This window comes from Columba livia, chromosome 4 (assembly GCF_036013475.1).
Source record: "Columba livia isolate bColLiv1 breed racing homer chromosome 4, bColLiv1.pat.W.v2, whole genome shotgun sequence".
NCBI lineage: Eukaryota > Metazoa > Chordata > Aves > Columbiformes > Columbidae > Columba > Columba livia.
Genome location: NC_088605.1, coordinates 61,414,453 through 61,441,599, shown reverse-complemented (window position 1 = coordinate 61,441,599; position 27,147 = coordinate 61,414,453). Strand labels below are relative to the sequence as shown.

Below are 27,147 nucleotides of genomic sequence, written 5' to 3'. Positions count from 1 at the left end.
CATTTGAATCTGTGGGAAAGAAGGTTGGCATTATGTTGTTCTGAAAGCAGATGCTGTACATGACAAGCCCTTTAGACTGTCTTTTTTGCAAAAAGAATTTGACAGACATATGGAAGGAGTCGCTGTGAAAGAAGCACAAGATACTCTTTCAAATTTGTGGACTTATAAAATTTACTATTTGTGCTAGACTTGAGTGAATAATTCTCACAGAATGATTTATCTGGTGTATTCAGCTGCTCTTTCTTCTTGTGGAACAGGCTGTATTTTCCCACTAAATTATTATTATTTGTTGATTCTTTGAATGTTGTTTAAACTTGTATGAGTTGATCCCAAGAATGTTTCCTCCGCTATTTGATACTTTTCAGACTGTACGAAGTATTTGAGCACATAAAACACAAGAAGAAGCTGTGCTGAAGATGGTACTGACTGCACATGCAAGCCCTTCCAGTCTGGGATCTTCTGACCATCAGGTAATAATTTCACATCTAGTAAAATTAACAAAATGTGATCTCAAGTGCCCAAGATATACTTTTCTTGGTAATTTCAGGATTGTTGGTGAACACAGATAATTTTTTACTTCTTTACCAGCTACCAATTCAAGCCTTCTTACCAATTCAAGCCTTGAATGCATTGCTCAGCATTTTGGAATATTCATTCAATGCTACTGTCTTAGCTTTATTTCTGTTGTTTATTTAACCTGTTTATTTATGTATTTCATCATTTGGATAACCTGTTCCATCCCTGTCAATAAGTGTTTTAGACAGGAATCTATCAGCTTCTCTGAGCTGGTATTCCTATCAATAGGATAAACATGTCAGTAACCTACTATGATAACCTGTCTGATCAGTATCTATGAAGTTAAATTACAGATTTGGCTGTTGAAGACTATTGATTGCATGTGTAACTTCCTCACCCTCCCAGGTTGTTCCTTACACAAGCCTCTGAAATGAAAAAACTTCTTATAAAATCAGGGGAAGATTAGGATTGACAAAAATCACTCTATCAATGTTACACATATGGAAAAGATAAGAGATCTATTAAAACAACACTGAAATTGAAATGTTTTTCTGAAGCATTTTGTACATTTCAGAATATTACAGAAAAAGCCATAGAGTATCTTTTTTCTTAAATTCAGTGTCTGTTTCCTTTTCAAAGTAACATTTTGTTGAGGATTTTTTTCATTTCTAAGTTTCTGGTCTAATACTTGCAGAAAAAGGCCATCTTTTGAAAATGAAATTTCTAGAATCCCTTGTACAAGACCTCCATTCCACCACATTAAAAAACCAAACAAACAAGCAAACAAACCAACCAAACAAACAAACAAAACACAAAACAAAACAAAACAACACAAAAAAAACCAACCAACAAACCACGACAAACACGTTTTTGTTGGTTGATATCTATTGCTAGTTGTTTGGAAATTTTATTTCTAATGTGTCCTTCTTAAAGCTTGACTTGAAATAAATTCCTAAATTCTAGGACTATCCAAGTTTGGTCATAATTACCTGAGTAAAAGGTAGATTATGTAGATACAAATGAGCCTGATGTGTAATCTGTTGAGTCTGTCAAATATTTACAAGATTGTACAGGGTGAAGCCTAACCAAAAGCACAGCTTCGATCACATCTGCTCAGCTCTAAGTGACTGGATTAATCCAGGAGGAGCTGGAAAAAGCAAAGGAACAGTAGATAAATGAACTTATAATGAGCTGTGGCCCTCCCTGGGAAGAGTGGAGGAGGTGGAGCTGCTATATGCAGTGGCCATCCAGGACCTGACTGATGTGTTGACTGGTTTTAGTGCCTTGTTCCCTGGGTGAGTGATGCTGGGGTACCCTTGATTTCTGTGAGTGTCAAGTGTCTGAGTGCCCTAGAGCCAAAATCTTGGAATAGACATTGCTATTCGTACATTATACCTACTCAGCTTAGTAAATAACTTCTACATTTTAACACTTGGTGGTGAGAGCAAGACAAGTGTGTATCAACACAGCTTTATAGCAGCTGGTAACCTGTGCTGATTTATGCTAGCTTTACATTTACAGCTGATCTTAAGAACCAGTAAGTGATACTGGGTGTATACTGACTCATTTCTTTGATGGTACAGAAGATTGAAACTTAATAATAATAGCTTGAAATACCACAGTTAATTTTAGTTCAAAGACTTTCTTTTTTTTCTTTTTAAATCTGGTAGTTGATAGTCTTTTTCCTCTTCAAAGGAGGAGAAAATAAGCAACTCCTCTTTTAGAATAAAATAATGAAACAAGAAAATGGCTCACAGGAAGAGTTTTGAAGACCCTTTTATCTGAATTGATACTGACTCTTATAAAACTCTTATCAAAACTGTCCTTCAGAAAAGAAAGGGAAAAAATCCCCAAAACAAAATAAAAAATACATAGTTTTTCACTCTTTCTGCCTTTAATAGTTCATAGGAAGATACAAAAGTATTTTTCCCAGTTCTTTATTTTTTTTTTTTCTCTACATGGCATATGTGCCTTTTAGCTCTTTAATTTTCTTCCACAACATCTTTTTCCCTCTCTGCAATTTAATGACTCCCAATTTCCTTTGTCATACCATCTGGTTCACTCCATGCCTGTGAGACATAATTCCTTTCAAATACATGGTAAGTAACAACACCATGCCTAAACTTTTATCTGTATGTAGCATTTTGCAGAACCAATTGTTCAACACTTATATCTCTAGAAAACACAGTGACTCTCCCCCAAAGAGAACAATGGCTAATGAAATAGAGAAATAGTGTAACTCAGTTATTTTTACTACTTGAAGTGCTTTCAAAAGTTTGATATTTATGTATCGGTATTAGCAGCAAAAAAAAAAAAAAAAAAAAAAAAAAGAGGATCAGGTATCACTGATTAAATTATTACAATTTATGTGTAAGAAACTCCCTAGATTCTATATTCCTTGTTTCTGGCCTCCTATGACCATCACTCAGCCAAGAAGTGAGAAATTTCTTTCAACACTTTTTTTTGAGATGTGCTGTTATACCTGATGAGGCAGATTTGTGCTTGTTTACTCCGTTTTGTTTTTCTGCTTTATCCTCTAAAATAATTTACTAATTTTCCCAAAGCAGTAGTTGAACACCTCCATATTCTTGGGTTTAGCTGGCTTCTGAAATTATGGTATTGGAAGATGAGGAGAAGGACAGCATCTTGTGTCAGAGCTGTCCAATAGTTATTGCTTCAGTGCCTGATTGCATAAAGAAGCTTAATGTTTCTTTACATCTGTCCTAAATGACAAGTGACTGTTAACACCCACCACTGTCAGCAATTCATAACAATTTCCATAACCTATCCATAGTATTAAATATTTAATCAGGATTGTAATAAATAAGTTATGCACGCAAGTCAAAGTACAGTCGCTCACACGTACACTGCGAAATAGAGAACAAATAGACTTTAGAAAAACTGTGTGTTAAAGGGAAAACTAGGAAAATTAAGAATTCAAAGGCAATTCAAAATGACCTGAAATGGAGATATAATGAATCATAATAAGAGACTTCTTAATTGAAAACTGATTCTTTTTTCACATTTTCATTACACCTGAAAACTTTGCATTGCCTTCAGATCGACATTTTTCTGCTTCAATCACTAGGCATTAGACAACTCATTTACTTACAGTTTCCAGACAGCATATTAATGATCACTTGAGACGATTTGTTTGTACTCATCATACTCTATTTTTCTTTTACCATTATGCACTTCTGTTTTCCTTTGCCTTGTCTGAAAAATCTATTTAAATCCTTCCAATCTACAGACTTAAAAAGTTTCAAATTGGGTATGACATCCTCAAATGTAGGATTTCTGTATATTACAATAGGAAGTCAGCAGGATGACTTGTCAGCCTTGTTTTGCATGAAGCATTTGCCTCTGGGAAGTGAAGAAGGTGGAAGAGGAGGTGAACGTTGCAGGTCCTACTGACCTGGAAGAGGACTAGTCAGCCTTGGAACTGGAAACACTGGCCTGACGTGCATTCAAAAAGGATCTGAAACTTTGGCCTGAAATCAGTGTAGTGTTAAGAATACAGAATCATGTTCAAGGTTAAAAAAGCCAAACAAACAAAAAAACAACCAACCAAACAAAAGAAACCAGCACCACAAAGATTTTGATCTGGACTTCAAATCCAAAGCTCATAGTCTCCATGGTGCAGCAGCAGCCTGTTCAGATTTATCAGCCTGCCTTGGTTGCACATCTACCTCCTGTATTTAATCTTAAGTTTCTGACCACCATTTAATCTTAAGTTACTGTCCACTTAAAGCTGGTTGTCAACAAAGGGCCAGAAGTGGTACAGATGGCCTCAAGGAATAAAGTTACATTTATTTATACACAGTCTAGTCAATACTAGCCCTTTCTTGAAACCTGCAGTGGGCACTCTGATCATTACTTTCATGACGTCTCATCTGTCAACTAATCTGACAGATCATTTTTATTGATTTGGAACAAAATGTTCCTGAACACTACTTTGTCATAGCACGTAACCTCTTGTTTAACTGTGTAATGTATAGCCACTGAGATGGCTGTCTGACCACAGGTTTATATTCGAGACTTTACAAAAACTTCCACATAACCTTAAAAGATGTCTTACTGCTGGGAGTCTTGCTTTAGCATATTGTTAAGTGATATCAGAATTGGATAATACATACACCAACTGCGCAAGATGAGGGAACGAGCAGATTTCTCGTCTCTGGTTTTTGCTGAGCAAGTGTAGTCAGAAAATATTTAACCTTTCTGGATTTTGTGCCTATCTTCGGATGCACATAACATTCTGGTAAATGGGGCCCATGTGCACTATGCACCTAATGAGTTCACTGTTCAAATTCAGCATGTATCTTGTGAATGTTATGTCTTTTTACTGATGCTGGTTACTGAAAACAAACATCAATTTCTGAAAAGTCATATAGAAGAAGAAATAATCAAGGGGATTTTGTATCTGCATGTCTTTAAATATATGTGACTCATGGTAATGAATTAGAAGGTAATCATAGTAGTCATTCGAAATGACAGAATGACATTTCAGCATGTCATGTATTTACAAAAACAAAGAAAGTAAACCAACAAAGAAACCATATTTAGTAATAAGTTAGCATATATGTGTATATATATGTATATTCCTGAAGTTTGGAGTGTTACATAACAAATAACGTTGCTTAAACAGAAAAAATTATCTTTTTTTGTGGGAAATATTGACTGCTACCTCATTTTCAAGCATAGCTTGAGTTTCTCACTTGAAAGCAGGATTGATATCTCTGTTTCATATATTGCTGAGTAGCAACTTGACACAACCTATGCCATTTATAGAAGAGTGTTTTCTATTGCTTCTGAAAGTAACATTAGCAAAAGGTCAGCTTTGAAATTCTGTCATATCCCTGTTCCTGTAGCTACTGCCCACACAGGCTGCAAACCCCACACTTAACCATGCACAGATCCATTCTGGCAACTAGTCCTAGGTGGTTGTTAACATTTAAAACAACAGAAGAAAGGAGACAGTTATTCTGAAACTCTCTCCTTGATTCACCAGGCTTGCTTTGGGCAAGTTTGCATCCCAGGGAGTAAATGTGGGTAAAATAACAGCGATGTTACAGGTTTCAGCGAGCATTGCAGTCAGCCATTCGGTTTAGTGCCTGTTCGCAGTGAATGTCTGGTGGCTGCAAGTGGAGGGGACCAAGAAGGAAACAACAGAGGGGAGTGTGTGTGTGTGTGTGACTCATGACTAATATGTCAAAGGAGAAGCTCTCGGCCTGTGCTTTTCTCTGCCACCTCTTACAGTGCTGGTCTACTGACAGACCTTTTGGAAACACCAGTCAGTGCTAAACGCACTGCAAAAGACAATTTAAATTTGAAACGACAGAAATTAATAGAATAAGTTATTTAACAGGTTTGAAAGAAAGATGGCTAAGTGTGAAAGTCCTGTTCTCAAAAGCTGGTGAGTGGAAACTGTCATTTCTCTTTGCCTCAAATGTGTATTTAAGAGGAACTTGAAAGGCCACTATCAAAATACTATCAGCTTTTAACTGTTTTTAATATTACACTGATGAATTTCCTATGGCACCTTCCTGGTCTTTGCAGAAATTTGTAAATTAAGCCTTATCTTTACAGTTGTATCAGACTCTTTTCTAAAGGACCTAGAGAGAGACTGATTTTGACCCTCTTTTAGGAAAGCCGAAGATAACACTTCCTCCGAGGACTTGCTTTTTGTCATTAGAAGACAAAGGGTGATCTAAATCTCCAACAAACTCCTGTCACAGCTTTACTTTGAGTCAGACTTCTACCATCAATAGCATTAAAGGGTATTTGCAGATCCTTAGAGTTGTAGGTCTAATTAGCCAAGTTAAATTAAAATACAAATCTCTGTGGGATAATAGATTATTAGATTATCTTTTCAATATTGACAACTACGCTTACTCCTTGAAGGATTTTTCCCTAAGCAACTCACTTAACTCTTGTTATCCTGTACCCTGTGGGTTTGAGAACTAAAGGTGATTAGAGCTGATGAATCCTGATAATGAAAGAATAGCAGAGGCTATGAGTTTCTGATTAAGTAAAAGATTTGTTGTAGCACAACTGCTTTCAGTTGTCCACATTACAAGCAGGAAAAGGAAAGGAGAAAAAGCTGTATATGTTTTGACGTGGGTGGAAAATTTTGGTCCTTGCAAATGCATAATGTTTTCTAAAAGAATAAAAGCAGGGAGATCTAGATGGATAAGCATCAGAAAATAAAAAGAGGTAAAACCAGAAGAAAGAAAAGCTGATTTCCATGAGTAAATAACTCTGCTTGCTCAGTAGCAAGAAGAAGCAATTTCTGGGATTTTTGTACTGGTGGATTTGTTGGATTTCTTCCATCTCTGCCTAACAGAAAGAAAACAAACAAGCAAAAAAGAAATTTTGGTAGGGCTAGTTTATCTCACAAGAATGAAAGTAGATTCAAGATAATTTCCTTTATATAAATGGCAATATTTCATCCATTATGAAAATTATATTCAAGACAAAGGAAAGCTAGATTTTTAGACACTCTCTTTTATGTGACCACAAACTTTTGTTTCATAAACTGTCTAATAGCGTGACCCTACACATACTCAAAAAATGTGTGTACCTTTTTTTGAATTTCACATTGCTGTATCTTATAATCAAGTTCTGGCTTCCTTTAATTACCTGTAGAAGTACTTTTTTGACATCATAACTTCCACATCATCTTAATTCCTTTATATTGTCTTCAGCTTCTCAAAAAATCTCTGATGTGTGAGTTAAAACTCATTTATATTTGGATTTCATAAAAGGATTAGAAATACGTTAGCAACAATTAAGGCTCTGGGAGGAAAAGTCATTATGTTAATGCTCTATGACCAATATATGTATTTATGTTAATAAAATCAACAGGATAGAATAAAAAATTAGTCTTCGTGAGAAAGAACAATGAATCTGTCAACTTTAAATGTACTGAAGCAACTGTGAAGCCATTGCAATTTGATAGCTGCATACACTATAGTGTACTTTCCAGAATGTGCCCAATTTTTTTTTAAGCTCATTGTTTTTCTGAGTACCAACCCTTATAATAAAATTCCAAAAGGACTACTTGTGCTGCATTTATACTTTTCACAGGAATATCATTATGTCTTGAATTTTTATTGGGTGTTGTAGTAAAAAAGGAATTCTCAACAAAAAATGACCATTCGTTTACATGAGAATATTTTGAAAATTTGTTTTTATTGTTTAAACAACTCAAAAGGCAGAAAATTAAATACTGCAGTTGCTCTGTTATTATTTGCTAGTCCCCAAAATCATATTTCAGTTTTACATACATTCATGAGTAGGAAATGAAGAGTGACCCAAGGACAAGAAGAATTATGTTCTGTAAGTTCCAAAATGAGACAGAAAAATCTTGTCTCCACTTATGTAAGATGTTGCTTTAAAATAAGAGAAGGCATTTACAGATGACTCTCCACTTGATGTAAAGAATTAGTAGACTTTATTTAAAATTTTTTTGTGTTGAAATTAGTGTGATTATTTCGTTCAGCAGTTTGCTATAATAGGTGAAATAACTCTTTTTTAATATACATAAATACCTTAGCCGTGAACTTATTCTAAGGGAAATCTGACAGTAGTGCAATTACCTGGAAAAGTTGTAATTTCCTGTTAGACACCGAAAACTATGTAGTGCCTTGTGTCAGTATAAGTACTGAATTGCAAGTATAACATTTAGAGTAGAACAGTAGCAAACGTTATTCTTTAGTTCACACAATAATCTATTTTGAGGCAGTTACACAACTGGCACTATTCTGTTATTTACCTTGAAGCCATTATCATGTCATTTTTGGTTTATTATATTTAGTACGTATCAAGGTAGATAAAGCAGCAACTATTTGAATTTGATATGCATCCTTCTGTGTGTTATAACTGCTGTGAAACTGAAAAGAACTAAATCAGTAAGATTTCAAAACATTAAAAGTTAGATTGTTTTACTGTTGTTTTTTTTTTAGTGTTTCACCAAAACTCGTTGCAAATTCTTTCACTGCCTGAGGGAGATACTTAAAAGATTGCCTTTAAAATAGGGTTAAAATGAGTCAAACTTACTTGTTTGGTTGGTTTTTTTCTTGTTTGCTTGTTTATTTATTTGTTTGTTTGTTTTTTTCCTGTGGATTGATGGAGAAAGTATTGCTTTTTGAAATTTTGAAAATGTGATTATTGTAATGCATGACATTGCTAGTATAGACTTGTTCAGGGCTTCATGCTACAAGGACTGCCCATGCTTAAGTTAATGTGTTAGCAACATTCCTGTTGAAATCAGTAGATGTAATCAGAGAATTTAAAATTATGTACATATGCTAAAACTTTGAAGAATAGCATATCTGTTCAACTTGTGAACATTGTTATTTTTCTCAGTAGACACACCTTTAGAAATGGAAAATTGTCTGAAACTCAGCATTTGATGAATAATCAATGTCTTCTGACTGCAGAAACATTCATATCACACACATTCTCACATTCAAATTTATGTGCAATAAAGTACACTATGCCTCTGCTGAAATGACAGAGAACAAGATTTTTTAAAATATAATCTTGCTTATCTTCATATATTTTAACGTTAGACTAGCTAAGAGCTGATGGCCCATGAGAACATTTGAAGTTGTGTGGATCTTAAACAAGATCTGCTCATGTCTGTTTTCTGTTCATGCACACATCTTTCAGTGTGTGTCTGTTTAGTCTTTTAGTACTCTGGAATTAATTCATTGAAATCCTGTGCTCAAGACCAAATGTATTTTGATGTCTGAATAACAATATCTGAAGCTCCTTTTTTATTGTGTTGATCTGTGTGGCCGACTTTAAAATATGCTTCCATAAGACCTCTTAGGACTTTGTGCTTTGAAAGTGGAATCAGTGGGAAAAATAAATCATTGAGATGTAAAAAATGAGGGTGACAAGGAATCATTTATAGAATATTCAACAGGACAGCTTCTCTTAATTGGGTCCATCTACATTGGAAGATCATGATTTCCATGATGACATTTGGGACTGAGAAATTAACTGGAAGGAACAGGATAGTGCAGTGCCAGTGCCCCCCTGGGGTGGGGTTTAAGCATATCCTGACATGGGGAGACCCCAGAAAGACTGCAGACTGGATGGGTAAAGCAAGCAGCACCTTCAGCATAAGCTAAGTAATGTCTGGGAGCTGTTGCAATGTAGGATTCCCTGTCTTGTTACTCAGCTGCTGTAAACCTCATCCATGCCATTCCCTGCACCAAATCCATTCTTTGTCCGGGCAATTACAGGACTTTTTCCACTCCTCTTTGAATGTGCCTCTGTGTGTGCAAACATGCTTTTCCTTGTATCAGAAACTGTCCCTTTTCCTTCAGTGTTTGGTCCATGTGTTGTAAAACCCTCCTCAGGCGTTTTTGTGAACTTTCCTTTTTTTATGCTGGAGACATCCTGATAAAGGCTGTGTTCTCTCAGTTGGGTACATTCTCAGAAGCCTGGCTTTACCCTCTGGTCAGAGTTGACATGTATACTGAATGTATACATATTCTGGGTAGAGTGTAAAAAAAAAAAAAAGACTACACCACCTGCTGTAGTCATGTCATGTTATTTAATGTCAGTAATAGTAAATAAGAGGGTTTTTTCCCCTTTGTTTCTTCTTTTATTGGGTGTGAGGGCATGAAGGGAGTTTATTGTTTGGTTTCTGGAGTGCTTTTTAGTTTGTTTCCATGAAACAGGTTTTTGTATTGCTGTTCTTAGAGTGTCTTTGCTGAAGACAGAAAATCCTTTTTTCACTTTTCATCCTATTTGCCCACAGAGCTGATAGTGGTGGGTTTTATGCTGTTTTGCTGCTGCAATGCATTACATTTATCATTAAGGAGGCTGCATGAGGCCAGATATCTAATTAATTATATTAGAAGGGCACAGGTTGAGGGAGAAAGGGAATACAGTTTCTGATGAGGTCAGGTTGGTGATTACATCTAATGCTCTTCAGGCAGCCTTGTGCTAATCCACAGAAGCAAATCCAAGATACCTATGGAAGAAAGGCAAGTGGAGTCTTCTGAGGGTACATATCCGTGATGTTCACTAAAATAACACTGCTTTTTTTTTCTTACTTTTTTAGAAGACCATGCCTGTCTACTCAGGAATCTGCAAAACACTAGTACTTTCATGTAATATTATGGCTAATAAATACACTTTCTGTGTCTGAAATTCCACTTCAGGTTGCCAACAACATGTTCAGACATCGTTGTGTTGTGTTGTGTTGTGCAGAACATTTCAGGCTTCTAAGATAAAAAAGGGTGATGGTTTCCTGGTAATTTGCATTTGTAGCTTGCTGCCTGTTTGTCCTTTGGAAATTACTATTGTATGGTTCGGTCTAAATGAGAAATGACGTTGATAAAAGCTTTACTGGAGAAAGGGAACAATAAAAAAAATGTAAAAGTTATATTAAAAAAAAAAAGCTTTTTAAGTATATCTGAATTGGTTCTCAGCAAAACAAACAAAAAAACCCAAACAGATTTTCTAGGATTTGTTTTACAAAATAATTTCAGACTTTTTTACCTTTATGAAACTGAAGAAGTTTTAATGATGTTATTGTACACACCAAAAGTGTTCACTGATCTTTTTCTTTAATTCCCTATCTTTTTCTCATTTTACTTGTTTTTGTGTTTTGTTTGGGGTTTTTTTTAATCATATTACCAAGTGCTCAAAACCCACATTCTGTATAATGTTTTCTCTGGTATTTGTGTGTGTGTATGGGCTGTCTGTAAGGAGTAGGGCACGTGGCAACGCAGACCATGAGGGCACCACTGAGGGCAGCAAGAGTGACCTGATTTTCACCTATGAACAGTCACTGTGGCAGGATTCCTACAGTGTCACACAAAGGGCGTGTTTGGTGGTGGCAGCGTTGGGGGGATGCAGGAGGCTTCATTTTCACCAGGCAAATGATAGAGGAAAGGAGCACTAATTACAATTTTGAGCAACTGGTAAGAGACTAACATGCAGCATGTGGAAATTCAAGTCAGAATAGAGTCTAGTTCCTACCCACCCTTTGTGAAAACAGGTAGACCTGGTCTACAACTGGATGGGTATGGTTTGGCTTGCACCATGAAAACAAGGTAGCAATTATTTAGCATGTCTGCCACTGTGACGCTGGGAAACTTCCTGCTCTGTCGCAGTCAGTGGAGGTGGACGAAGGTTAAAGGAGTCTGAATCATTAATGTACTGCCTGGACATATTTTTAGTAAACCAAAGAGTTTCTGATGCCAGGTTCATTCTTCAAAAGGAATTTTTAGTCTCAGTATTGATATTTTTATGATCATTACCCATGTTGACATGAAATTAAGTTGTACTCTAGCATCCTGTCCAGCTCTTTGTGGTTTGGGAGCTGGAGTCTAGTTAGACATGTGTTTTCTGTCTTAAAAGTATGGTCCTCTTTCTTGTGCTTCTGTTTAAAATTCCATTATCCTGATTCCAGCTCTACGGCACTTGAATTCTGACCCAGCTCAGGCAGTGCCATAGTCACTATATTATTTTCTGTGCCTTATCTCACAAAATTTGTACACATTTTTTTTTTTTCCTTTTTTTTTTTTTTTAATCATAGGCCAAGAATGTCTGAGCTGTGTCCATATTTTGGAAGCAATGCAACAGGCAGGTGGAAAGGAGGAGTTTCCTTCCCTTCAGATAAGGTGTTCAAGGTACTACCAACGTGTTGTAGATTATTGCAGTGGAAATCAAACCAGACATGTAAACAAATCATAGTGCCCAGCAGACAGTGGAGATGACAGGAGTGACTTACAGAAATAGGATGAGGTGCTCCAAAAATTGCTAGATGGACCACCAAAGCGCTTCAGTGTGGAAGGTAGGCACAAGAACACAGCTGCAGTTTCATTTTCTCAAGCAGAAAAATTATTTATAGGTAAGGCAGGAATTAAACATCTGTATTTCATCCCATTAACCAGGCTGTGTTGTCTTTGCACAGATGTTTTAACAATTATGCAACTGGCTTTCTCTGGAATGAATTGCATGTGTAGTCTGGTTTTGGTAATTTACAAAGTGCTGAAGTCAACCTTCGCCAAAATATCATTTGGAACGTGGTGCGAGTACCTGTGACAACTTGGAAGTACCTCAACTAACAGCGTATGCGCTGTTTGCTGTTGGGCATTCTGTATAGGACAGAAACCAACGGCCATTCTGAATGGGAAGATTTTCTTACTCCGCTATATGTTAAGTTGAAGTAGTCAGGAGCTGGTGGTTTGCTACTTTCTCCTGCATACTCCAGCTGCAATATGGACACAGAAACTCTATAGCAAACTTGAGACTTTAGTGCAAAAGCTAGGGGTCGGCAATGAAAAAGATTCAGGGAATCACTGATGTCCTAGGTCAATGGAGCAGCAAGAAGGAATTTGTTAGAAAGAACTGCGAGGAGAACCTGTGAAGTGAGCAACCAACTCTTCAAGCTATGAGGGAAAGCAAAAATATTTTAAAATTCCTGCATCTCAGCCTGGGAGAAAATTATTTTGTAGCCCCAACCTGTTTTTCCCTGAACGTATGGACAATCCTGGACATCCTGGACACATTCAGCTCTGCTTCTTACCTTGCACGCTTTGTGTTCTCCACAATTGTATTTAAATAGGAATAAACTAACCCCTCTTGTTTGTTTTCTTTTTTAGTAAACAAAGGAAAGGTTACCGTAATTAGCTTATTCTGATGTGCTGCCATATGACAGTATATGTATAAAAATGAATGGCATGTTGCAGTATTTGTGTAGGGGGAAGAATTTAACAGGCACTCACAGAGAGTAGATCTTTCAGCTCTTTTTATCAGCTCATATCTACTTTTCTGAGTTACAGGATATGCTTCTGAAACAAAAATGACCTCTAAGCATTGTCATGAGTAATAATGCTATTATAACTTTCCTGTTTTAAAGGTTATTGAGCTGAGAACTTCTAGGTATTTCACTGTGTATTTTTGTATGTTGTTCAGCTTATGTAAAGTCAAGAGGAGGCTTAATTTAAAACAGAAAGCAAGAGGTACTGGTAGGATTATTAACTAAACAAAACTACAAGGTTTGAACAATAGGCAAGGAAAAAATATTAGATGTTTATTCTGAGCTTAACTGAGGAAAATATGAAGAAAACAGATGATGGAAAGGAAGACTTTGCAGACACAAAGTATGAATAAAAGATCCTCTCTTCTAGCACCAGAAGGGTAGAAAGCTAGACTGGGCGGTTGAGAAGGTTTAGATACTTCTTTTGCATTCGGAGAAAAGGAGTTTTTAATGAGTTCTGTTTCTCAAACCTTACTGATGCAAGCTAGGTCAATTTTAGAGGTTATCACCTCCAGCTGTCCATCACATCTACTGAGTGACACTCAAAAGTCCCAAAACTGGCTGAAGAGCAGTAGGTCTTGTCCTAAGGTGCTGCAATTCAAAATCTAGCACATTAATGCAAACCATTATTGATTTTAGTCTCTGTTAATATATTGATCTATGAACTACCATGGCCAAGAGCTCTGATTCATGATCACTGTGGGCTTTGCAGCATTTAGGGGCAGAAGCCAATTCAGCCATCTTAGCTGAGAGGAAAAAGAGGCCATGAGAGGTAAAATTGGCTTATCTGACCAGCCAGAGTCATGACAGTCATAGTCCCTACACGTGTGTAGAAGTGCTTTGCTTATCCTCCTGGGAGGATTTGCAATCATGGTTCCTGTAATACATGGGACAGGGAAAGTGACTGGCTTGCCTTGGAACAGCACACTGGTTTAAAGCCAGTGTGGCATCAGCTTTCAGTAGCTCACTTGCTAAATCAGCCCCGTGTATGCAAATTAATTCAACACCTGTTTTTCTATTTCTCTTCTAGCCAATTCTGTTTCATTACCTTCCGGATACATTGCAGGCATCTTGGTGAGTGCTGCAGCCCCTGGGTCAAATGTATTGCTGGCTGCGTTCAAAGTCAAAAACTATATTTGGTTAATCAAATGATGTTCCTTGCATTGCCAGTTGATGAGCTCCTGTTTTCGGGCTTGGGCTGGCATAGCATTCTTGGTGATAAACCATACTAGATAAAAGGCAGAGTGAGGTCTCAAAATAGTAACTGACCACTTCATTCCACACTTAGGTGTCCTGAAGATGTTTCATATGATATATGCAACTAGCACTTCAGTACTTACAAGCTTTTTTGTTTTATGAGTGTTTGTGGGCTTTAATAAAACCCAGTGTTATGTAAGGTTGAGCAACATTCACAAAGAAATCCTAAAGTTTTCATTCCAATGTAAATGATAATATACTGCCTTCTCCATATAATAAATTTAAATGGATGGGATGGCATATGTCTTTTTGTAAGGAATAATTTTAAGTAAAAAAGACACCTGATTTGAACTGCTGAAATCTTTGCAAAACAATTCACCTTTTACTTTTCAGTTTGGTTTTTGAAGTATGAATTTTAGTAGGTAACTGTGAATTGAAAAAAGTAAATGCTTACCTTACTGTAATACTGACATTGCAAGATTTTTGTTTGCTGCTTTGATACAAAGTTGCATTACAGGTGACATGAAAGTAGGAGGAGGAATATCACTTTTAACATTTTATTACATAAAAAATTGACTAAAAATGTTGTTAGTATATCACTATCTGTTTACAATATAAAGCCAAGTATATTTGCATCACCTACCTGTGCTATTCCTGAGAATCTGAAGGGGTTTATTGCTGATATCTTTAGAAATATTTGGGAAGTGGATATAAGAACAAACAAACATTCAGGTTGAAGTAAATGAAATAACTTGGTAAGAATGTTCCCTTTAGCCTCTCTAGGCCATGAGAGTCCTTTGTGAGGCTTCTACTCGCATGTGCATCATCATGAAACTGTCACAGTCTTCAAAAGGAAACTGTGACAAAACCACTTAAAATCTATCAATGAATTTTGGCACATAGAAGCAAGTCGATGTACTCAGAATTGTAATTGCAACTTATGTGAGTTAGCATTCTATGAATTGAAAACGATAATGTTTTATTTTTTATCCAAAGGTCAAAGGGAGTTGTTCTTGTTTTTGTTTGTTCCCCCAGTTCCTCTACAATTCCTAATGTTGTAGAGGAAATATTTCTTGAAATGACTTGCCTTTCATTTTCTGATTGCCTTTTGTTATTTCATTACTCTTTAAGATTTTTGTTCATCTCAGTAACCAGACCACAGTGACAAAGGGCAAGCTGTTTCACACCTTTGCTCTTACTATTGATTTTTCCAAATACACTTTCCTGTTGGTATCTATCACAACAACTATGTCTTTGCAACAAATTAGAAAAAAAAAAAGAAAAGGAAAGAAAAAGAAATCTACTTAGAACATGTTAGATATTTCATAATGTGGAAAAAAGGAAGAAACACTGAACTCATAGGATTATATTTAGTGAAAAAGTCACTCTCAGGTCACGGAGATGGTTCCTTGCGTGCAGAGAAACATTTACAGTTTTTGCCCTGCATGACATGTGACTTTTTATCAGAAGTATTGCTACAGTTGCAATTAAATTGGACCTATGTGAGCATATACTTATTTCAGAACTCATATGGTGAAAATCTCTTGTCTTTCTTGATTATGAAAGATGATCATGAAAAGCCCTTCAAGGCTCAGAACTCAGAGGCACATAATAAAAAGAAACTTTAACATATTAGCTTTTACTTTTTGATAGCGTGATGTTAGTGAAGACTGGGCTTTTTAAAGGGGTGAGGGTTTTCTAATGAGAAGTTTCTCCTATAGATTTTGAAATTAATAGTCTGCAGTTTTTATTTTCCTTTTTTAATATAAGAAAGAACATAATAATATCACAAGTAGGGTATCATTAATTGTGGCATAATACTTTCAATTTTACTTTTTCAAATCAGGCATAAAGCCAAGAAAATCCATTCTCTGACAATGTTGTGTAAGTATGCACATATCTTTTTGAATTTAAGGTAAAATAGCTTCAATTACTTCAGAAAAAGAGCATGTATGTGTAGACTTTTAACAGAATGGCCAAAATACAGTAAATCTACCTCTGAATAATTTATTTGTATAATTACACCCTTGGGCTTCTTAATTTATAGCAGAGATTCTTTTATTTGCTTAGAATCAAGAGGTACACTGTTTTTTATTCCCATGAGAAATTCTGATTTATAGTCCAGAAAACAGGGTAAAGAAATTTCTTGGGGAAATTTGAAGAGAAAGAGGGAATTCACAAAGTCTGGGAAACATGATGTATGTTGCATATTTGCTTTTGTAAGAATTCTTGGGATTCTGCAGATAAATATGATTATAACGTTAATAAAATACATATTGGGAAACATACATCTTCTGATGGAAAATATGGCTTCAACTGAAGTGTTTGTATGCCAAATAAAAATGTTTATACCTTTTTTTTTTTTTATATATATGGAAATATGTTTTCCTTCTGCTATACAGAAACATAATGGATTTTGGGAGAAATCACAAATTTCAACAGATTTGTTGTGGAACATGCTGAAAGAGATCTACAATATTTTCTGTTGTCAGCAGCCAGTGTAAAGTAATTGGGTGTAGAAGCAGTATGTTTAGCTCCTCAGGTGCAGTGCAAGTGTTCTTTTTCAGCTTTGTCAGGTAGGCTTTTATTCACTGTTTTGCGTCTTAGTTGTTGTGGCGATCACTTAACATAAATTAATGTAAAATTGGATTTATATAGATTAATATAAAAATTAGATTTAGAACTCAGAGGACCTAAGGAAGATTTTAAAGTTAGTGAAGGAATAATGTGAGGTATTTGGCTTTGGGATCTCTTTAGGTAAACTCTTCTAATTCCTCTTTTGAACGTTTATCTGTAAAAAAACACAGGCATTTTTGGTTTACATATAGCTAATAGGAACATGATAGAATACATTACTCTGGCTTTAATGTATACAATTTCTATGCTATTGAATGAAACGTGAGCTAGTGTGCCCTGTGGCTAAATTTGCCGGGATGTCTCCAGATAGCCCTGGTGGTCTGTGAAAGAGTTGAACATTTATGCATATATTCATGTTCTACTTTCACAATCACGCTTTTCTACCCCAACTATAAAGGCAAAAGGCTATTTTGCTATTCTGTTTCCTTTCTAATTCATCCAGCAGAACAGTTTACTTTATTAATTATTCATTATAGGGAAATCAACCATGATTTTAAAGCTTAAAAAAAAAAAGAGTAGGAAAAATGTAATGTTAACTAACTTCTGAGCAGAAGGTTCAGGGCCTATCAAATCAAACTTTATACAGTAAATTAACTCTCAAAACATAAAACTTCTTCAGACGGAAAGGGCAATGATGAATTGTTTTAAGTGAGAATATAAGACCAAGGTCTTCTAATAAAAAGTCCTGACCCATGAGTGTTTAACAATCTGCTGATCTCAACTGAGCAGAAAGATTGCCAAATTTAAAATGCACTGGTCAGATGATTGAGTCTTATTTCCAGCATATACACATGGTGGAAATAACTCTATTAGCATTCATATGTATCAAAACTTCTATGTTTTACAAGGCTCTTCTTTAAGGATCTGGAGCAAAGCTGTTACCATGAAATGCTGTTAGAAGCACATTAACACTATTGCAAAATGGGTGCAGCAAAACTAGTGAGGTTCAATAAGAAGGAGATATTTAATTATAGTACAGCAAATGCATTTTACAACACTTTGGATAGGAACATGGTATATAGTTGACTCGTTTTGCTACTACGGAATAACAAAATTGCAAATAAATGGAATAGATTACAACATTTTTAAAAGGAAGGAACTTACTGAAAAGTAATACAAAATTCAGCTGGTGGTTGATAATATAAAGGTACGTTTACATGTGAAAGTTAAGTATATATATTTTAGTTGCTTCAAGTGAAGTCTGATGAAATGGAATGTAATGAAAAGAGCCCAGACTATGTGGGGTTTTTTTGTAGCCAGAAGGTATTCTTAGCATTATATTGACATTTGAAATAGATTTAGACTTTTGCAAGCTGTGTAACAATAACCTGTAAAGATGCTGTACTAGCATAATTTCAGTTAATCACAAACTTACGCAGGTAAGTGTTTATGAAGAGCTTACTTCCAAAATCAAAGTATGCTGGACCTTTAGTGGTTTTATTTTTATTACAGAAATAGTAGCTCTCTGTGTTCCTTCAACTATGTGGCTGAAACAGAGCATATTGTGGGAGATGGTATGACTGAGGCCAGTCAGCCTACAGAAGTAGCATCATACACATCCTGTTATCCCTTCTTAAAAATAACGTTAAAGCTTATTTTCTTTCAGCTTACTTTCTTAATAATTAAAAGTAACAAAACCAATACAATATTGCATAGAAACTAACTGTTGTTGAACTACAACAGTACAAATTGCCCATGGAGAAAGACAGCTGCAGTAATAGCTAGATTATTGCATGTAAAGTAGCATGTTGAGAAGAGAAAATTTGAAACAACACAAAGATTAGAGTATTTTGAATGGCACTTCATGGGGAAAATCCACTAAAGAATTCTTCAGCAGATGCAGAAAACAAAAGTGATGGAAAAGAAATGCTGAGTACTACTTAAACATCTGTAAAGGATAAACAGCATGCTAGCAAGTAATATAATCATTTTCCCCAGTGATCTAGAAAATCCTTGCGTATTTTAATTTTAAATATGAGGGTATGCACATTATCTAAATTAAATCCTTCAATACAGTATCTTAAATAAAATTAGGCTAGAAACAAAAATACTTTTCTGAAATCCTAAAGATTATGGAGGTATCAGACCATAAAATTAGATATTTTTCCATTAACCCTGTAGCTTTTATCATGCTATCTCCTACAAAATGCATATGAAGAGGTGGAGAAAACGCCATCTTCTTACTTTTAATGGAAGTGATGTCTGTTAGTTCACAGCTACAAGTGGCATGTTCTCATGGTTCAAAGAAGGGTGGGACTGCATCCATCATTCAGCTTATTCTCACTGGGCAGGACAACAAAAGAAGTATTATGTAGCTACTGAACATAAATTGTTAGCTTGCTTCCACCATTTTTTAGCTAATTTAATCTTGCGTTACTTTTATGCTTTTTATTCCCCCTCCCCCACTGCTTTGCACTGTTCTTTTGGCTTCTAGCTCCTAACATTTCTTTTTCTTCAACCAACATTTTGCAGAAGTCTGTGCATTTTCAACTAGATAAGGAAACCTAGTGATGCTGAACTAAAACTATCTCTTCTGCAGCTTTCTTAGGTGCTTAACTAAGAACAAGTTCCTCCTTAAGCACAAAGCTGTGTAACAGGAGAACTAAAAAGTACTGGTGGGAAGGATTTTTTTTTGTACAATACCAAGTAAACTAACAGTCACATGAGGGAGTTTTTGAACACTTTACATTGTTTAATCCTGAGGATGGGTAGAAAGAGTTTAGATCCATGCCTTTAAATTCGGATGCACAAGCCACAATGCTTTGGACTGGTTAGATTCTGGGACCCAAAAAAATGCATTGCAGCTCTCAGCTTGACCTGGTAACCTGCCAGTTTGTTTTCTAGGACCTGACTCTGCTGACCTGCATGAGCAACAGGGCATGCTGCAAAACTAACCTGACATTTTTTAGATATTTCAGCTTTGGAGGATTAGTGGGATTAAGTCCTTGAGTTTGTTCTAGGTTTTAGAAGGCTTTTACAAAACCTTTTCCTAATCAGAGATGAGCAAATGAATTATCAGTCAAATATTTGTACCATTCAGCAAATTTAATATTTTGATTTTATCCCATTCAAACAGCTGCTGTATTTGATCATTTTGCAGAAGCTAACATGTTGTGTTTGTACTGGAAACTGAATTAGTAGGTAGCAATGTCTCTATAAAAGCCTGAATAAGCCAACCACGATACCTGAAAACACTATTATCCAGAAGTGTAAAGTTCAGATGCTCAAAACTGACTAAATAATCAAACCCCAAAAGTATTGTATGAATGTGTGTATAGAAAATAGAAAATGTGCTGCATTTTTCCCATATGCACAATGAATAAGCAAATGTTCACATAGGTCTGTAGTTTACCAGGCTGAATATTTATCCTGAAATATGATGAGCATGGGAACAGCATAGTTCAGTTAAAAGGAAAATGACTGAACAAAAAGGAATTTGTTTCCCACCCTCCACCCCCAAAATAAAATCATCTCAAGTGTTCTTCCAGAGAAAAATCAACAGGCACCTTGGAAAAAGTTGAAGGACACAGCTCTAACTTTTTCATTTCCAATTATGCAACTTTTATTTTGGTAGAGCAAGTGTGTTTCACTGATAAGAGTGACTTCTAAAATATAATTGAATATTTAACATTTAGTATATGCATAAGTTGGTTTATTATTCCTTCTCAGCCATAATATATAACATTTTATGTCAGGATTACGTTTTTTCAGACCACGTCTTTTATAATCAAGCCTGTTTCACAGTTTAATCTTATCATTGTATTGCAGTCCAGTACTCTTAACATTCTTATTGTTAATCAGAAGTTGGCAAGATTCTGTGTCATGCAGCTTCAAAAATACAATATCCTGAACCAAAAACTGAAAAAGACCTCTCTGAGATTCACAACAATTCTAATAAAAAAAATTAAACCAGGTGAAAAAGTAACGCTCTGGTGATATGACTCAAAGTTATGAAATTCAATGATTTTGAGACATTATCTGTAGTTTGTTATTTTATTGGTTAACTAAGATTGGTCTGAAATTACAATTTTGCTTTCATATGTGTTTTTTGCTGCATATGATTTTACGACTGACTATTAAAAGTGGTAGTGTTGAAAATAACCTGATTTGTGCAAAGACTTTGTATTTGAATTTTGAGATTATTCTTGCAAACCTTCTCTGTTACTGTTTGTACAATGGGATTTTACTGGTTTTTATGTTTATAGAAAAATTTGAGGGCAGAACTTTGTAATAAGTTGGTAATGGTCAGACCAGGTAAAGGGTGAGGATAGAGCGGATCTCCTACTACTAGCCAAAGAGTAGTTGCACGCAGTCCTTTTAACCCAGCAGACTGAAAACAAACTTTGGTTATGGAAAGCTGCCTCAAACAGCATGTTTAGTCTTTTCTGAGAACAACTATCATCCTCCTGTAGTCACCTCAATACCTGTACTACTGCTCTGTGCTTTACCGCATTGTGTCTTTCCCATGCTCAGCATCTTCTGCCAGTGTAACACAGCCAGGTACATTAAGAAGTGACTCTACAAGGCACTGGATTTGTCTCTAAGAAAACAGAAATGATCATAACAAAACAAAAGAGTTAAATGTTCATAAAAGAAATCAAACACTTTTGAAAAATGTAATAGAGATATTGGATATTACAAGTTATTTTCTGTTAAATAAGTTCTTTCCCACACATTACTTATTTAATTCTGATGGCTAACAACTTTTTTAATATATTCAAGCCTTCTTAATACAGTTAAGCAGTTTTCTTACTACTCAGAAATACAGGTAGCTTTTTCCCTTAGCCTATCCCAAATTGCTTTAAAAAGCTCAAAATAAAATCAGTGTGGATGGCAGTATCTTTTTGACCCTAAACGGTTATGATGCTTGAGGTTACAGATGGATGATGCAATGCTGACATCAGATACAAGTACACATGTTCCTAACATGTTTCTGAACTTTCAGGGCACAAGGTTAAAACTGTCAGATCACAATTAAAGCTGTTGTGCAGTTGAAATGGTGGTGTTGCTTAAGACACATAAATAAACCGTTCTAGTGCACTAAATAAAAACCAGATCATTGCTGCAATCATTCTCAGGCTTCTAACATGATAGATTTCCCATGGGTAGCATCTCCTCAAGTGATTATATGTAGTGTTTAAAAAAAATAGCAAAACCATATAAATCTACTATTATTGTGTACATAACAGCTGTAAAAAGAAGTCTCTGATGCAGCCTTGATAATTTGAGACTCAATAACATCTTTTCTTTTAACTCTGTGCTGTCAGAAATATCAAAGGTTAGTAGGTCATAAAGATACTGTCTTAATTAACTGCTAGAGAAGTTGCTTTATGTTTAAGTGTTACCGCAGATACATTATTATAATGCCATTGCTGTTATGGATTGTACACTTGATAACTAGTACAACCTCCATAATCAGTAGTAGCCTTCTGCTACATTAAATCATGAATACTTTGGAATGGCCTAAAGTTTAATTTCTTATTTGTCTGTGATGACATAAAGGGAAATGGAGGTGAAACCTTACATTATAAGTGTATATTTTCTTACTTGGAAAAGCAGCATATTAATTTCAGTAGTGCTTCTTCATAAGTTTCTGTATCATAAGTTTCAGAATAAGATGTTAAAACTTCAAAGTGACTGAAAAACACAGGGGTTTTTTTGTTGGCTAAAAGAATGGTTTTTGTAAAAAAAGCTAAGCTTAGACAAGTGTAATTTTGCCCGAACTAAATCTTGTGAAATCTTTTATAGACTACTAAGGAAAGATTTGCTGCTGCAAGAAACCTCACGTTTGGAATATGATCTGACTACCCATTGCATCTTTTGATACGAGAATATACATTTGGACTTTTTTCAAGTGTAAAATTGCAAGCTCTAAGTTAAAAGATAATCTAATATACCATGCTTCAACTGTGCCATCTCATTTTCTTTTTGTTTCATTTGCACAGAGACACAGTGTTTGTGGAATACCCTGTCACATGTCACAGTTTTATACAGGAATCAAGAAAGCAAAGTTGAAGGTAAACACAAACATATTAATATGGGGGAAAAAGCCAATGACAAACAGGTCATATATTGTTTTGGTTTTAATGATGGTTTGAAGAGGCACTCTCTTGGTAATAATAGCAGTTAATCTATACGACTCTTCACACTAGAGATCCGCACCAGCTCCACTGTCTTAAAGCTTGAAGAATTGTTTATTTCTACCCAGCCTTCTCAAATTGCAACAGCTCTGGTGCTACTTTTGCATTTTATGTACATAATATAATTGGGATTTTTCAATTTATCAAAAATACCACACAGACATTGTGTTGGCCTAGAGGAAGCTGACTTCAGGCTTTGAAACCTGCGTTCACCTGAAACCCTGATTTTCTGTTCAGGATCTAGAACAGGGAACACCCTGGACACTCTTATTTAGGTTGACCAGGGTGAAACAGAATGGGGCTTTTTCTCCTTTCTCATAACAGGATGGACTGTTTCTTATTTTGTTTATATATTACTATAATGAATGCGTGTTATGTGTACCAAATTGTCAAATACCATAGCAATTTTGTATTCAGTGAAAAAATGTGAACAATGAAAATAGGCAAAATCTGTATTTAGATGTGGGAAGTACTTGTATATATTATGAGCCTATTATTTTAAGTGAATTAGTTAAATAATATGTATTTATGCTACTATAAAAATAATAGTCTGACGTTGACCTAAGTGATACTAGAGAGTGATCTCACCTCTTACAAATATCAATAAGATCAAATTTCTTTCATTTAACAACTGAAAATTCAAATTACTTCTATTGAGGTAAATAGACATGGAGCTCATTGATATTTTGAGTGATGAGAATGTCCTGGTGGACTTCATTATTCACAGAATATTGATAAACCAAATGTATATTCAGTTCTGTAAACCAGAAGGTATACTGAACTGTGAATTTAAATGATATGAAAATAAAAGTATATATATTAATGTGCAAGTAACTGCACATAATTGAGAAGAATAATCTCAGCTTTATTCCTTTAAACACAAGATTACTTAATGTTATATTGAATTCCCATGATTTAAGTATTACTCAAGTATATAAAGTTAGCCATTCTCCAGGTTCAGCAGGGGTTCTTAACTCCTATTTATATTCGTAACCTCCTATTGAATCCATGTGATTAGTCATTTGCAGTATCAGCCTGTTTCACATGGTTTTCTATACACATCATTTATTTACCCTTTTGATTTCAGACATAAAATTGGCTTATTATCAACTCCAGGTGGTGAGAAACAATGACGTATTCAGAAGCACAGGTGCTCTGCTGAAAGTTACAAAAAAACAGTTCTTCATGTTTTTGTAGTTACTTTTTGTTACAATTGCAAATACTTGCAACACCAAGAGGGCCAGCCACTATGTGGTTCAAAATGCAGTATATACTAACCTGCATACAGAAATGCTAGAAAATATTAGCCTGAAAGAAAAATGTTCTAATGGAAAGAGGATTATTTACCCTAGAATAGCTAATTTCCTGCTTATTTTTGCAATACCTTTTGGTAAAGAGTTCTGGATGTCCACATAGGCTTTTAAAAACCTTTGCCCAGAAAAATTATACTTATCAATTTGTTCTTCCTCTTAAAAAGGAACCACAGGGCTGAAGCTTTGAGTCTGATTGCCGTGTCTGATGGAACTTTTGGTCTTCCTGTCTCTCAATGCTTCTGATCCGTTTGCATGTCAGTGGCAGGTAACAATACTTTTATTTCTCATAATTGCTGGTTCTGCCCACTTCACTGTCTCTATCCAACTCCTGCCTTCTTTAGTAATAACACTAATTAAGCTCTGCACCTTGGATGTTTTGGTTGCTGTTTTCATGGCTGAAAACATGATTCTTAAATGCATTTGAGTCTGAGGAGAAGGGGCATGCTTGCTGGTTTCAAAGAATGAAAGGTCCTTTCTTTTGCAACCCACAGAATAAAGTTGCCTCAGTTACATTTTGCTCTTGTTCTGTTTTACCAATATTGCAAAACCCTGCATCATTTATATTTTAGATATTTTTAAAATATTGATGTGTCTTCCTAAGTGTAATAACCTTTTTTCTTTTTGATTTCACAATTTTAGTTTGACCTAGTCCAGCTATACGTTACCTCAGATCCCTAGTATCCTTAAGACTACTTTTTTTCTAATTTTCTTTATAGTTAAGCTGTGGATTGAATCTCTTCCGCGTACTTAAGCTGTTCACATAGAATTCAGTCTTACAGCTCTAGCCACATATTTCTATAAAGCTATCCTTTAACATATTAAGGATATGAATCATCCTGTTTAAGAAAACTCAAAATAAGAAATCATTTAACAATAGAACAACAATAACATCAACAAAATAACCTAAATTGACTTTGTAATGCATCAGCAGCCCCATCTCTCCACTATCAATATCACAAGTTAAAGGGAAACTGGGGTTGTGAATTATTTTCTTTTTCAAATACATCCTAAGAAAACCAACCCTGGGACCTGATTATATGTAAAAAAAAAAAAAAAAAAGAAAAAAAATTAACACAGTAGTGAATATTACGTTTTGCAGTCAGGTCAGGAGCAAGAAAGAGTGAATTGATTAATTTTTATATATATATACATATATCAAGCATTCCTTATAGATTTTTCTCTATGTGCTTTCCTGATAAATGCTCTGCTCTGCAGACGTAAGAATAACTACAAATCTGGAAAATATGGACTATATGGAAAAATAAATACATTTTGATTTTTAGCTTACATTTAGACAAATGGGTACACAGAAAATAGAAATCTACAACCTAGCTGTAAATAATAAGAAGGAAGGCATACATAAATTAAAATTAACAAGAGTACCAAGATTAACAGCAAGCATCATATATTGTTATTAGAAGAAAGTGAAAGAAAATGTCAGTGTAGTACTTCAGAAAATTATTCTGTAAGTGCAAGAGGATGGGGTGATGCTTTTTTCCACTCACTGGCAGATTGTGCAAATTTTTCTGACTTTGATGTCTCCTTGTTTCTAATAATTTGTGTTTTAATTTCTTGTCTAAGTGTTTTTTGCATGTGTGTTCTAAAACAAGGAGCTATAATATTGCTTTGAATAAAATATAGGCTGTTCTGATTATTCATAACCCCCTTTTCATTTATTTCAGTGAGAGATGGTATATTATATTAAAAATCTCCTTGGGTTTTGAAGACTGTCAAAGGTTTTGACTGCAGGGTGACAATAAAACCGTGGCAGATGTATTGTTAACCTCCTCTCCACCCCCCCTTTTTCCTTCCCCCCCCCCACCTCTTGCTACTCAGGACAGGTGCTTGGGAGGGAAAGAAGGACAGAGAGAAGAGAGTTGGAAAAATCAAAAATGTTTTACTAATGCTACTAATAAGAATAGAGAAAATAATACAAAAGATACAAAACCAATCTTGAAAGTCTCAGCAACTGCAGTGCCAGAGCCCAAAGTCCTGGATTGGACTCTGCAGCAAACCACAGCTGGATTCAGTCTGTCACTAGGCCTCAGTTCGCAGGGACGACTCACAAGATCCTCTCTTAATGTCAGCCATAAGCAAAAAGAAAAACGGAAGAGATCCTCATGATCTCCCACTTTTATATGAAGTATTCACGTGAATGGAATGTTATACTTCATTCGTCAGTTTCTTGGTCACCTGTTTCTCATTGCCCCTCTCGTGAGAGGTGCATCCATTTGTTATCAATAACTTCGCATTCCATTGCTATGTTCACCAAAACATGTATCTGGTTCTCCAGGAAAATGCAGCTAATATGAAAGCTTTAGCTGGCAGGCAAATTCAGCAGAAGAGAAACTTGTTTTTTAACAAAACCAGGACAAAGACCAAGGGATGAAGTTCTTGCAGAGAAAAGTCAAGTGATTCAAGTACCAATGTTTTATGGCCAGAAACACTCCTAAGCAGACAGGACTGCCACCAGCCTGCAAGAAAACAAGTAGATGATGGATTTGAAGAAGGGGCAGGCAAAAGAGCAACAGATGGGCAGTAATGTCTGTGG

General features: G+C 35.4%; 2 long non-coding RNA genes across 2 annotated transcripts in view; one reads left to right on the top strand and one right to left on the bottom strand.

The window, feature by feature from the left end:
* Positions 1–27,127, top strand: LOC110357088 (uncharacterized). The gene is made up of 3 exons (XR_010472393.1): positions 1–470; positions 23,089–23,160; positions 24,761–27,127. It is a non-coding gene; the product is annotated as an uncharacterized LOC110357088 (long non-coding RNA).
* The window catches only part of LOC110357089 (uncharacterized), a 40,941-nt gene continuing 29,178 nt past the window's right edge, over positions 15,385–27,147 (bottom strand). The window contains exon 7 of the long non-coding RNA XR_010472391.1: positions 15,385–19,426. This is a non-coding gene — a long non-coding RNA (uncharacterized LOC110357089). The remainder of the gene's footprint in view (positions 19,427–27,147) is intronic.